At 36.0% G+C, this 13,072-nt stretch overlaps 1 non-coding gene across 1 annotated transcript; it reads left to right on the plus strand.

Moving 5' to 3' along the window:
- Positions 1 to 12,516: 12,516 nt before the first annotated feature.
- Positions 12,517 to 12,623, plus strand: LOC127077501 (small nucleolar RNA R71). The gene has a single exon (XR_007787301.1). It is a non-coding gene; the product is annotated as a small nucleolar RNA R71 (small nucleolar RNA).
- The last annotated feature ends 449 nt before the right edge of the window (positions 12,624 to 13,072 follow it).

Here is a 13,072-nt window from a genome sequence, read left to right on the forward strand (position 1 = left end):
GTGCACTGTACCTTACGGTGTTCCTTATTTACTGTATCTCTCATCAATCCGTCCTTTTGTGTGTGACCCTGTAGGTACTCTTAATATTCATACTTATGTTTAAGACTTGATAACTCTTTATCCATGATCCATGAGACGTGATCATCAGTCTATATACATAATAGTCTTAATGCTTTAATGTTATCCCACTTCACAACAAAGCTCGACTACAAATACTTTAAGAATAGTGTCCTTATGTTTAATGGGATCTCATGATTAAGTCACACTTGATACATTAAACGGAATAGCTATTCTAGGGACTTTATTAAACAAACATAATAAAGAAAAATCCTTTTATTATTAATAAATAATTCGATACAAGTACCAAACGTATTGGCCTCTAGGGATTACACCAACAAAAGTAACATGCCAACACTAGAAAAAGTCTAAAGAAGGTCATCTCAACTGGCATCACCTCCATTATAAATCCCGAGTTAAAAAACTCCTATTTCCATTTCAAAAGCCATGAGAAAGAAGAGAAAGCGGCATCGAGGTAAGGATATGGAAATTGGAAAGGACTCATGGCACAAAGTAGTACATATCTCTGAAAAAGACGGTTTCTTGGTCTTGGAAAAGATAAGCAACAAGATGTGGAAGCTGAAGTACCCCCCATAACAGGGGGTATGAGGCGTCAAGCTAATGACGATAAACGAGCGCTGCTTGGGAGGCAACCCAAGGAAAGTATTCGTAATTTTTAATTTTTAATTTCAATTTTTTTATTAATTTCTGAGTTTTGTTTGCTTAAGTGGTTTTTTCTGGTTGTTTACTTTCATCTAGTAATATGATAATTGTAGCTTTAGTGGTTGTATGAAAAGTACCCAAACTGAAGGCATGTGTGTCCTTTGTGCATATTAAGTCGCCAAAATATTTTTTTTATATACTTCCAAATGATATGATTGGTTTAATTGAGTTGGACTGATAGTTGTGCATATTAAGTCGCCAAAATATTTTTTTTATATACTTCCAAATGATATGATTGGTTTAATTGAGTTGGACTGATAGTTGAGTAGGTTTACCATAACTGATTGAGAAGTCACATCGAGCAAGAGGTATTGTGGAGGTTGTCAGCTCTACCCAAAATGGTGAGAGCAGAAAAAGCCAAACATAATGTACATCATAAGAGAGCATTCAAGTATGTCTTTATAATTCAGAACTTGCATACGTTCTTTTCTGATTTCGATTGCATAGTGACATACACTGAGGCACGGTTTTTTTCCACACCTGAGCCTTTCTAGCTATCCTTTTTATTATTATCATTTGTTGACCCCATTTTAGCCTTTACCCATTTTTTTGTTTTAAAAACCACATAATATTAACCCATGGCCCAAACACTTCCCCACCATGTTCAGAGTATTTATGTGAGTTATCAGATCTATGTCCATTCTAAGTTTGGGGTTGCTGTTGGGATAACAACCTTTAAGTTTGGGGTAGTTGTACAACAATAGTACAAATCGGGGCACCTGATGATTGAAAAAAAAAGAGAATGAAAAGAAAAGATGAGAATTTGAAAAATCAAATTGAAAAAAGTTAAATAAAAATAATCATCAGGGCACTCGAAAGAAGGAGAAGTCAACATATGTTGAAAATAAAGACAAATCCAAAAGTTGAATCCTAGATAATAGTTGATTCTAAAGGACGAGTGCAAGAAAAAATTCTAGCACTAATTCATCAAAGTAAGTATAGTAAAGATAACAATCATATTGACTCTGAACCTTAGCCTACTTTTCCAAAATTATCCCACCTTAACCCTAGCCCTATTACAACCATAAAGACCGCAAAGAGTATGTGTATCATGCACCTTGACAAAATGAGAATTTATTCAAGCCTATGATATGGTATTGTGTACTATGAATTGTAAGTGTAAAACACATTAACACCCGAAAGATTTGGTGAGACTGTGAATTGAGATGACATGTGAAACAATACTTTCAAGTGAAGGTGTGGCCAATCAATCGACCTCGGTAATCCAGCAAAAATCGAAGGTAGAAACCAATGAGAGCCATGGAAGATATTAGAGTTATTGTGGTATGTGAAAAGTTTTTTCTTTCATTTGGGAACGACATGAGTTCTTTGTACTTAAAGTTGCTCGAGGATAATCAACAAGTTAAGTTTAGGGTTGTGATCAGTCACCATTTGTGTTATAGTTATCATCATTTTAACAACTAAAAGTAGGCGACTTATTTGTATTTCTCATATAGTTTGAGTGGTTTATATGTCAGTTTCTTTAATTTCATATTTATCTATGCTTTAATCATTCCTGGTATTTTTGATCTTATTAGGAAGGTTAACGTGTTTTAAGGTCGGAGGAAGTCAATGATATGGTCGGAAAAGGAACACGGAGATTTTTTAGACAAAATGGGAAAATCTATTTTTCAACATGTTTTACATCATGATAGGCGTGTGGTATTTAGATCATAACTTGAGCGTCATAACTTGGAATGACGTAGGACTGGAGGTAAAAGAAAGAAAACATCTAGGTCTACAAGTTTCATGAAGACATCAAAGGATAATTCATAATTGTATGCCCATACGCGTATCAAGTTGGTCATACGCGTATCAGATCTGGAAAAATGCACAGTTGCTGTCAATATGCGTAATGCCAAGCCATTACGTGTGTTGTTGCATCCCCTTACGCGTATGATACGAGTTCCAACAGAAGGGAGGGAAAAATGAGCTTCTGCCATTACACGTAACAGGGAAGGCATTATGCGTAATGACATGTCTGGAACGCCTGCAAGGATGCTTACACGTAGAAAATTGAGGCAATGAATAGGGCATTACGCATAACAGGTAAGGCATTATGCGTAATGAGGCCCAAAAACTCAGGAAGCCCAAAACCTGTCTATTTAACCTAGAAACGTGATTTTTCGAGGGTTGGACGATTTTACGAAGCAAAACACATTCTAAAGGTCGGAGAACTCAAATTTTCAAGGTGGATTCAGATTTTCAAGAGCTTTATGCGATTGAAGACAAATTCATCTAAGATTTTTGTAATGACAACAATCTTTATTATGTTTTCTTTTCTTTTTATGAGTAGCTAAACCCCCCATTGCTATGGTGGTGTCCCTGATTCAAATTCGTAATGACCTCGAATTTCTATTTGCAATGACAATTTTACTAAATCATATTTGAATTATTCTCTTGACTGTTTTAATGCTTTCTATGTCGGAAAAACGGAGTTTGATTTAAGAGTAACAAGTAAGTTGGACCCCAATTGTTTCTGATCTTCTTGAGAATATTTTATTGTAGATATTACCTAGAACTAGGAATGCCCTATAAGAACCAGATTATTCTTGATAAACTAATGCTTAATTTCATCTGTGTTGTTCTATGGACATCGAAGTTAGGTTGAATGATTAAAGGTTTTCTCATTAAGGACTTAAAAGTAAACACTCGTAAGAACCGGTAATCAATTATCTGGAATATGTTGTTGCATTGTGAGTTCAAAATCATTACAAAATTGAATCATACACTATCCCTAGCATATTACTCATATTTGTCAAAATCGTCAATTACTTTGTTTACTTTATTTGCAATTATTTTCTTAACTCAACCAATCAATCCAACACCCCAAAGACTTCTGTTTAACTGAAACTAATAACAGAACTATGTATTGTTACGCAGTCCTTGAGATCAATATTGGGGATCTCCCCTCTTATTACTACATTGGCAGACTAGTACACTTGTTAATTTACTGATCTGGTACCCGTCCGCTTCACCTCTTTAAAAAAACCACACGAACCACTTCAACTCATCTTCCATTTTGCTTCAAACTGGAACCTTCAACTATAACTGCAACCACCTTCTTACCATACTTTCACATCACATCCACACACGGTTTCCAGCGACTAAGAACGATAACAAAAAATGCCAACCAACTTACATCCTCTGGAAACCACCATTGCAACATATTACTTCGGCCATGGAACATTGATGTTGTCACCATTGTAGCAACAACAACACTCTGGTAACATTTCTTCTCGAAAGCACTATTGTGTTTTAATCGTATTCTATTTTTCATTTCCTTTTGCATTAGTTATATGATGTTGCGATTTTACTTTTGAATTTTTTGTATATTATGTTATCATCTTGCGTTGTATATATCGGTTTCGATTGCAGTACCAGTGTTTGTTGTGATTTGTACGTGTATGTGCATACATTTTTTCTGTTACCTTGTCGATATGATTAATTCGTAAACATTATGCTTTGTTGCGTTATGAATTTGTTTGAATCATATCAGATTCGTATATTTGACACGATGTGTGTGAAGTAATATTGTGGGACTTTTGTTTAAATTTCGTAACGTTACTGTATTAATGTAATATTGTAAATATTTTCGGTTATGATGATGTTGTTGTTCTATTTTTTTGTTGCGTTAAAATCGGATCAAATATGCATTTTCGATGTGATTTTTTAATGTTGTAACGTGTTGCTAGATTTTTGTTAGATATAATAATGTAAATGTTCATTATACGTGTTTTTGTTTGTTTCTTATCCGCATTGTGTTAAGTGAATTTTATTTCGATTGCGATGAGCGCTTTGTGCGTTAGCAAAGTTACTGGCTGGTCTTATTTTTTTTACGTGTGACATTTCAATTTTGTTGCCGTCATGTTCAACTCATATTTGCACGCTTTTTCGGTATTTCATCATAACATGGATTTTCATTTTCTTTTCACTACTTTGCATTTTGTACGTTACTTTTAATACACAATTTATTGTGTTTGGTTTATTTGCGATGATCGCACTTCGCGCTAGAAACTTGTTATTCTATTTGTGGTAGCATGCAATATTTCAATTTTATTACATTTATATCGGATTTGAATTATGCGTTGACACATTTGTATTGCATGTCCTCGGGTTATGTGAACTCAATTTGCGTCCTTGCATTGTGTTTAATTTATACACGCATATTTAGTTTTCATTTTTTTTGTGATGAGTACATGTTGTTCATGTGTTGCACATTGCTTCCCTATCATTTTATTGTGTGTGTGTGTGTGTGTGTGCGGCATTGCATTTCAATAATAGATTCAAAAATACTTTTCTAAACCATTTCAAAATCAATCAAAGTCATTTTTGCATCGAAACTCAAAACAACTTTCACAATAAATAAGTCAGTTCAAAAAGGTTATGTTGGACGTACTTGTCCCTCCTAACCCTGAATACTTGACTGATGGATGTAATTAGTATACTATTCAATTATTCGTCATTCGCTTCAGAACACATTAAATAAAAGAATCAAGTTAATTCTTTCGTGGAATGTACTTATCCCTCTTAGTCCCGAGTTGTTGTGTCATGGCCTTAATTAGCCTCCCAAGAGAATACTCGTCATCCGTTGAATAAACATGACTTAGTTCTCGATACAAATTTCAGAAATAACTCGGTTGAAAAAGGTTGGGTTAGGCGTATGTGTCCCTTGTAATAACGAGTATTTGGACGATGTTCGTAATTAGCCTATCGTTCGAGTACTCGCCATCCACTAAAAAACGCATTCAACGAATCTAACTATCTTTTTCTCGCCCCCGCGCGATTGAAAACTTTTTCACAAACGAACAATGTTTTATGCATTCAACTGCGATATAAACAAATGCTTAAGCCTCCCATGTGTGAGCTTACAAGCAACATTTAACCACTAGAACACGATTAAACATGATCCTTTCTACCACGATACAAAAAAATGCTTAAGCCTCCCATACGCGAGAATACAAGCAACATTTAACCACTAGAATGAGATCTAAACATCTGTTTACTAAAATCAACAAACCAACACTCATTTGATATCAAGAACTACATAGCTTTGGGTTTCCCATCGCACCCATGGATACGTAGGAGTGAGATTCAATGTCTCGTCAAACACTATAACAAAAAACTAAAAAAAATATTTTGTCTTGCCCAGAACTATGTAGCTTTGAATTCCTCATTGCACCTGAGGATACCTAGGAAGAAAACCCGCAATCTTGTTAAGCACCCTAATAAAAACCTTTTCTGCAACCCCTTTTCTTTTCCTTTTGAAACTTTTAATCACTCGAGGAAAACAAATAACTGATGCAACCGCAAGTCCACAGTTGTGTGAAGTGATAAAAGATATCAAACCACATAGACTAATGGCTTAAGTACCGGATTTCGTCCTATCGGTGTAAATCTATAGAAATCAAAAATATGAATTTTTGTAAAACAACTTAAACGAAAATCACTTATTTAAAAATAGATTATTTGAAGAATCACTTAAATCTCAGTTGAGGCAACTAGGACCAAGGGTTATGGTTCTTACACTAACATAATCGCATGATCCATGTTACTTTTATTACGAGAATTCCGATAAATTATAAAAAAATAGATAAATATGGGAAATACCTGCTTTCGCCAGCACATTTCCCTATCGACAATGAATAATCCGTCTTCTTTTGCATGGTAGGATTATTCTTCGATTACTCGTTACTTTTTCTCATCTATATATTTTTCTCAAATTCATACAAACGCTTTCGTTCTTTTGGACTCGATTGTTTAAAAAGTCGTGTTTTGTTATCAACACATATCCTTTTAGACTATTGTGGACACCTGAGAACCACTTGGAATGCATGAACTCGGATTATAAAATAAGTTTAAACTAAAATTCTCATAATATATATTGACATATCATACAAGAGGTCATAAGATATTCCTGATAACCCCTAGTCCCCAATTAATTACTCACTCATGGTTAGGGAAAACATAATCAAATAAGTATTCAACATCAAATTCATATTAAACAATTATAACAAGCGAATAATCGAAGAAGAATGAATAAGAAAACCTGGTTTTTAATTAATTTATGATCCAATCTTTCTCCCTTGGAGACTAGAGTACAGAGAAAAAGAAAACAAAATATACGTAAAAACTTTTTGGAATAAAATCTTTGATCCTAAAAGTCATAACGAGCTATGAGTTTTATAGAAAAAAGTAAATAATGCACAAAATCCTTAGTTTAGTGACTATTACATCAGATTTGCATCAAATCAAATATTGTCTAAGAGCCACAATAAAAGAGAATCAATCCAAATAAGAAAACAAAACCAATTTTCCTCGCCTTCCTGCTACGGCTCGTAGCAGCTGCTACAAGTGGCTATAACAGGCCCCTATCTTTTGTATTGGGGAACAACCAAAGGGAAACCCTAAGTGCCCTTGTTTCTATGGCCCGTAGCATCCCCCTGGTTTTACTATGGAGAAACATTGTCTTTTTGTCTTTTTTCCTTGTTTTGCTTTTTTTTATCCCTTTTGGTCTTGGATGCTCATTAGGCCCGAAAAATAGCAAGAACACACAAACCAATGCATAAAGCATGGTAATAGGAAGTAAACCAAAAAAAATGTGATAAAATACTAAGAGAAAATGACTAGAAATAACAATGCGAAAACCATCTATCAAACTCCTTCAAACTTTGATTGTTGCTTGTCCTCAACCAACAAACCTTGCATTTATAAGTTTTCTGACCAAGTGGCTTGCTAAACGATAAAAGTTACGAAAACGAGGTCAACAATACACATACATGAATCTTTGTTCTAATCAAATAGGACTATTTCTCTTGGTAATCACTTGACTCCAAAGGTATTCGCAAGAACACTAACCGCGGTAGAGCCACAAACGTAAGTCTCCCTTTTGGACACCTCTCCAACTATGCTTTAGGCTTGAGTCTTTTTTTTTTTCGATTTTTCCTTTCCCCTTTCATTCAGACAATCAATATTAAGGAAATTTATTTATTTTTATCGCCGCATACACAAGACCGGTCGGGAATTTTTGTTTGGGCACCTTTTCATTTATTTATTTCTTTTTTCCCCCGATGAACTTACGCACTTTTGTGCTTTTATTGGTCCACTTTGGGATGACACTTTGAGGTTCAACCACCGTAAGGCTAAATAACTGGGTGAAGGTTACCCAACTTAGAAGGTAGTTTCCATTTTATTGTATTTTCATCATTTTGGTGCCTAAAATTAATCGTTTCCCCGCCAATCACACATGTACACGAGTCTAAATTATGTCAGAATGTCACTTTGAATTAATCAAGGGGTACTTTTCAGAAGCCAAGTATTATGGAACAAATATACACGTTGGACTCATGTCCTACTCCGGGGGACCTAAGGTGTTTGGGTAATACCTAAGTTGTCAAACTTTCCCAATATCCCTAGTCCTAGTCTTTCATCCCTCAAACTCTATATACTTTCTTATTTTCCCCACAATAAAAGCTTATCATGAATTTTTTTTGTACAGTCCTAGTTTGGGAAAAGCAACGAAAAAATGGTCATTTTGAAACTAATAAACTAGAAATAACTAAAAACAAGAAAGAAACATGAGCATAAAAATTGTAAGAAAATAAAAGTGCAGTAAAATAAAGAAGTACCCCCCTCCAAACTTGAACCAAACATTGTCCTGAATATTTTAGCGCAAAAAAGATGAAGCAGACTCACAAGAACCTCACTCAAGACGTGGGAACTGCAACATGAGTTGTCGTATCATTTCTTGGATGTCATCGAAGACCACTTCTTTTCTAGTTTGTTCAACCTTTATCCCATGAATCTTCGATTGAAACCACTCTCACCTATCTTGATTAGCATTCGAAGCACCAGTTTCATATTGGGTGAGAAGTGTGGGTGGATGGACAACCTCCTCCTTCATTATGGTACCTATAGGATGGTTAGAAACATTAGGCTATCCCTCTTTCTTGAATGAGTTGTCCGGAGAGGGAACACCCTCTTGGTAAAGCTAATTATTAGGAACATCATTTTTTACCTTTCTAGAAATAGGCAAGTCTAGAATGGACTTATTACAGATCATCATCGTATAGTTGCTTTTGTCCACATAAATCATCCCTTGATGCAGAAGGGAATCCATATAAAATTTATTTTTTACCTTACCAAAATGGTCCTTAGCCAAATTTAACTTAAAACCAAGGAACTCAATGAATTGGGGATCATACCCCCCACCGAAATGTCTCTGGTAGACGCTCAAGCAACCTTACCCAAATAATTTTCTACAAAGGCGACATCATTAAGAATTCCATTAGTGGTCATGCAATGCAAGAAGAAATCTCCCTTTGGGTATCCACACTGGTGTTATCACCTCATCCGAACAAGGTGTAGGAAAACGCCTTTTGTGCTTACCAAAAGCATGTGTTTTGGATAGTGGAGGCCTTAGCCCCCGCGGCAGTATACAAGTAGTCACTAGAAATAAATTAGCAAAAATTCTTAGCATCATACTCTTTTGGGGCATCTTTCGGCCCATATATGGGAAATTGGGGGATACGCCTTAATTCCTCTACACTCAATTCTTGGTCTTGGCTAAATAGACGGAACTTGAGAGTTCCATAGTAGTATCTCATTCCATTGATCCACTTATTTTGATACTTAAAGTCTAAAGTGATAAGAAATTAAAGGGTGATACGCTCAAAGGTAGGCACTTACCTTTTCATAAAATCGAGTAAACCAATTGAGTGGAACATTATATCTATTTCAGCTTTAAGGTCAAAAGTAGTAAGAGCACTTTTGCACATGTACCTTAATAGAGTGATCTTCTGCTTTACGAGTGTGGAGTACTGATTAGCTTGTGAATCATCTTAAAATAAGATGTTGTGAGGGTTGGATGAACGGACGCTTCCTCTCTTCCGATGCCTTAATGACTTCACCATATGCTTTCCCTTATCGCTCCTCTTACGTCTCATTGATGGATGAAGATTTGAGAAATTTTTGATGTGAAGATTTTCGATGTTTCATTCCCGAAAGTAGAATCAGGATGATGGATAATAAAGTTTTTGTGAAGGTGATTTGGTGATGGGGGTTGATGTGAGGTTAAAGGTGGAAGCTTAATGTTTGGAAACAATGGATATTGGTGAAGGTTTGGAGAATTTTGGGAAGATGAGTAATTTGAAAAGAGAATTAAAGATGGTAATAAGGTTTTTAAAAAGTAATATTTTTATGTTTTAAAGAGAGTTGATGGGTGATGATTGGCTTAAATGGAGTTGTGCGGGTCCCAAGAAAGATTTGAAATTTTAAATGTTTTCAAAAAAATTGATCTCCCCTCTGCATGCCCTTCTACGGCCCTAGCACATGCTACAGTCGCCTGTAGCAGGGTTCTATTTACCATATGGATTGAATGGTTTTTTTTAGGGTTTAAGGGTTGGAGCTTCTACGGCCCGTAACAGCTACTACGGGTGCCCATAGCAAGCCCCTGATTTTTCTATAGGGACAGTTGTTTTGTTGGGTTTTTAGGTTTTTCTTTCGGGCACGGTTTCATGAACAATTATTCTCATCTTTTTCAAACCATTGGAACTTGTCTTGCTTCGTTCTAGTGAGCTTTTTATTAAATGAAAAAAATTATAAAAAAAGAAACAAATTAGTGTGAAAAGTGTGGGTTGCCTCCTATAAAACACTTTGTTTAAGGTCATTTAGATCAACCACTTACACCCTCTACTCAATAGGGTGCTTCCTTCAAATTAGAATCCTCGGCATGTCCTTTAGCCATTGTCGGGACCCAACCAACTCTAGTCATCCATGCCATGCACCCTTCTTCCTTTTTCTTCCTCCAATGCGGAGGCTCATACTTTTGGTTTGGTTTTTCATGAACTTTCTCTTTCACCCCTTCTTTTCCTCAGACTTATTCTTATTTAGCCTTAGACGAGCCTTATTGTTCTTGGGTTCATTACCTTTCATAACTGGCACATCAAGGCCTTAGTTAGTGGGGATAGGAATTTATTCAAGGTCTCTCCATTGCCCTTAGATTTTGTATCAACCTTATCAACCTTAGCTCCTCCAAGCAAACTCTCTTCCAACTTAGTTGTCGAGGAGGTCTCGATGCACTCTCTTGAACACAATCAATTAACTAGTCAACCCAAAAATAAGAATCCATTAATGATGGGTTCTTTAATAGTTTGGCTAGAATAAATTCAATCTTCTCCTCTCCTACCTCAAAGGTCAATTTCCCTCTCTTGACATCTATGATTTCCCCCGTCGTAGCTAAGAAAGGCCTACCTAAAATTATCTAAATTTGGAAAACTTCATTGTTGCCCATTATAACAAATTCAACTGACACATAATATTCTCCAACTCTCACTGAGATATCCTCAAACATTCATATAGGATACTTAACCGATCTATGCCAAGTTTCAAAGACATGTTGGTAGGTTTCATGTATCCCATATCCAACTTCTTACACACGGACAAGGGCATCAAGCTAACACTGGCTCCTAGATCACAGAGTGCTCTTTTAAAGTCCATGGTACATATATGACAAGAGGTATAAAAACTTCCAATATCTTTGAATCTAGGGATTACCATTTTAGAACTACTATCAAGGGTCATGGTCATAGTTTCATGGTCCTCTAGCTTTCTTTTATTAGAAAGAATCTCTTCTAAGAACTTAACATAGGAGGGCATTTGAGTTAGTGTCTTGGTGAAAGGCACATTGAGGTGGATCTTTTTTGGAAGTTCCACGAACTTTTTGAATTGGGCCTCCACATTGGATTTCATAAGCATTTGTAGGAAAGGAAAAATAGGTTTATAGGGATTAGGAGCAACATAGGGGTCCTCCTTCTCAACCTCTTCAACGACCTCCTGTTTGGGTTGTGTTGGCATACTCTCTTCAACCTCTATCTCTATCTTTCTATCACTAGAACTACCCAATTTTTTTTACCACTACGGGTTTCCACGACATTCAAATGTCCCTTGGGATTTTGTTCAAGATGCCCTATATATGTTGTGGAAGGTATAAAATAAGTGGTTTGTTGTTGAGCTACTTGGGAGATTTGAGTCTCCAACATTTTGGTATGAGTGACAACATTGTCAACCTTAGTCTTAACTTCCTAAGCATCTCATTGGTGAGGAGGTTTTTATTCCTAAGCTCATCATTTTGAAGGGTTTGCATCAACACAAAATTTTCCATCAAAAGTTCAAGGTTAGATTTCTTAGGCTCGGTTGGTGTAGCGTTTTGGAAACCCGGAGGTCCCGTGCCTTGTTGGGGTTTTTTGTTTCTATCATTCCACCAGGTTATAGGTGTTGGACTATGGATTGTTCCACTGGTTATTATTCACAAAGTTTGCATTTCCTTGGGTGGATCCTCTTGTGAGGATCATTTGACAATCTTTATCAGTATGCTCATTAACTATGTGTATCTCATAGTAGAGAGTAGTGGGGGAAATAGAAGCAACATGGGCCTTTATAGCAGGTGTGAAAGGTTCATGCTTAGAATTATATGTCTTTTGTTAAAGGAAATCCACCTTAGAATTCATATGGTCAAACACATTAACCTCATAAACACCACCAGTCTTAGGGGTAGACTTAGCGGTAACTTGTCGCACGCTTCCCCATGAGTGGTGGTTTTTGGCCATCTCTTCTATCAAGTTATAGGATGAATCTTGAGGACTATTCAGTAGTGCTCCTCCAGAAGCCACATATAGGGCCATCCTTGTGGAATAAAGGAAACCATTATAAAAGGTGTGGATAATCATCCACTTCTCAAGCCCACTAAAATGGCATAGTCTTAATAAATCTTTATAACACTCACATACGTCAAACAAGGACTCCCCATCTTTTTGCCTAAAATTATTAATATCATTCCTAACTTTGGCCGTTTTTCTTGGTGGAAATTACCGCGTAAGAAAGGCCACTTTCAATTGGGTTCATGAAGTAATATAATTCGCGGGCAAGGATTGAAGCCAAGCCTGCACATGGTATCTTAAAGAAAAAGGAAATAAATGAAGGTGAATGATGTTTTGGTCAACACCATTGGCCTTAACAGTACCACAGTTATCAACAAAGATAGAAAGATGAAAATTCTGATTTTCTGAAGGTAAACTAGTAAATTGGTTTTGTTGCACCGTACCAATCAAAAAAGGTTTTAATTCAAAATTGTTAGTCGCAATCTGCAGGTGCACAATACTATGATAAAGTTCCTCTTCAGTGTGAATCGCATAATCCTTAAGAGGCTTAGTATCAACCGGATTGGCCATAGCTTGTAATCTAATATTTCAACATCTCTCAAGTAAGAAATGCTCGATTTCATCTACAAGTTCAA

The sequence above is a fragment of the Lathyrus oleraceus genome, chromosome 4 (assembly GCF_024323335.1).
Source record: "Lathyrus oleraceus cultivar Zhongwan6 chromosome 4, CAAS_Psat_ZW6_1.0, whole genome shotgun sequence".
Taxonomy (NCBI): Eukaryota; Viridiplantae; Streptophyta; class Magnoliopsida; order Fabales; family Fabaceae; genus Lathyrus; species Lathyrus oleraceus.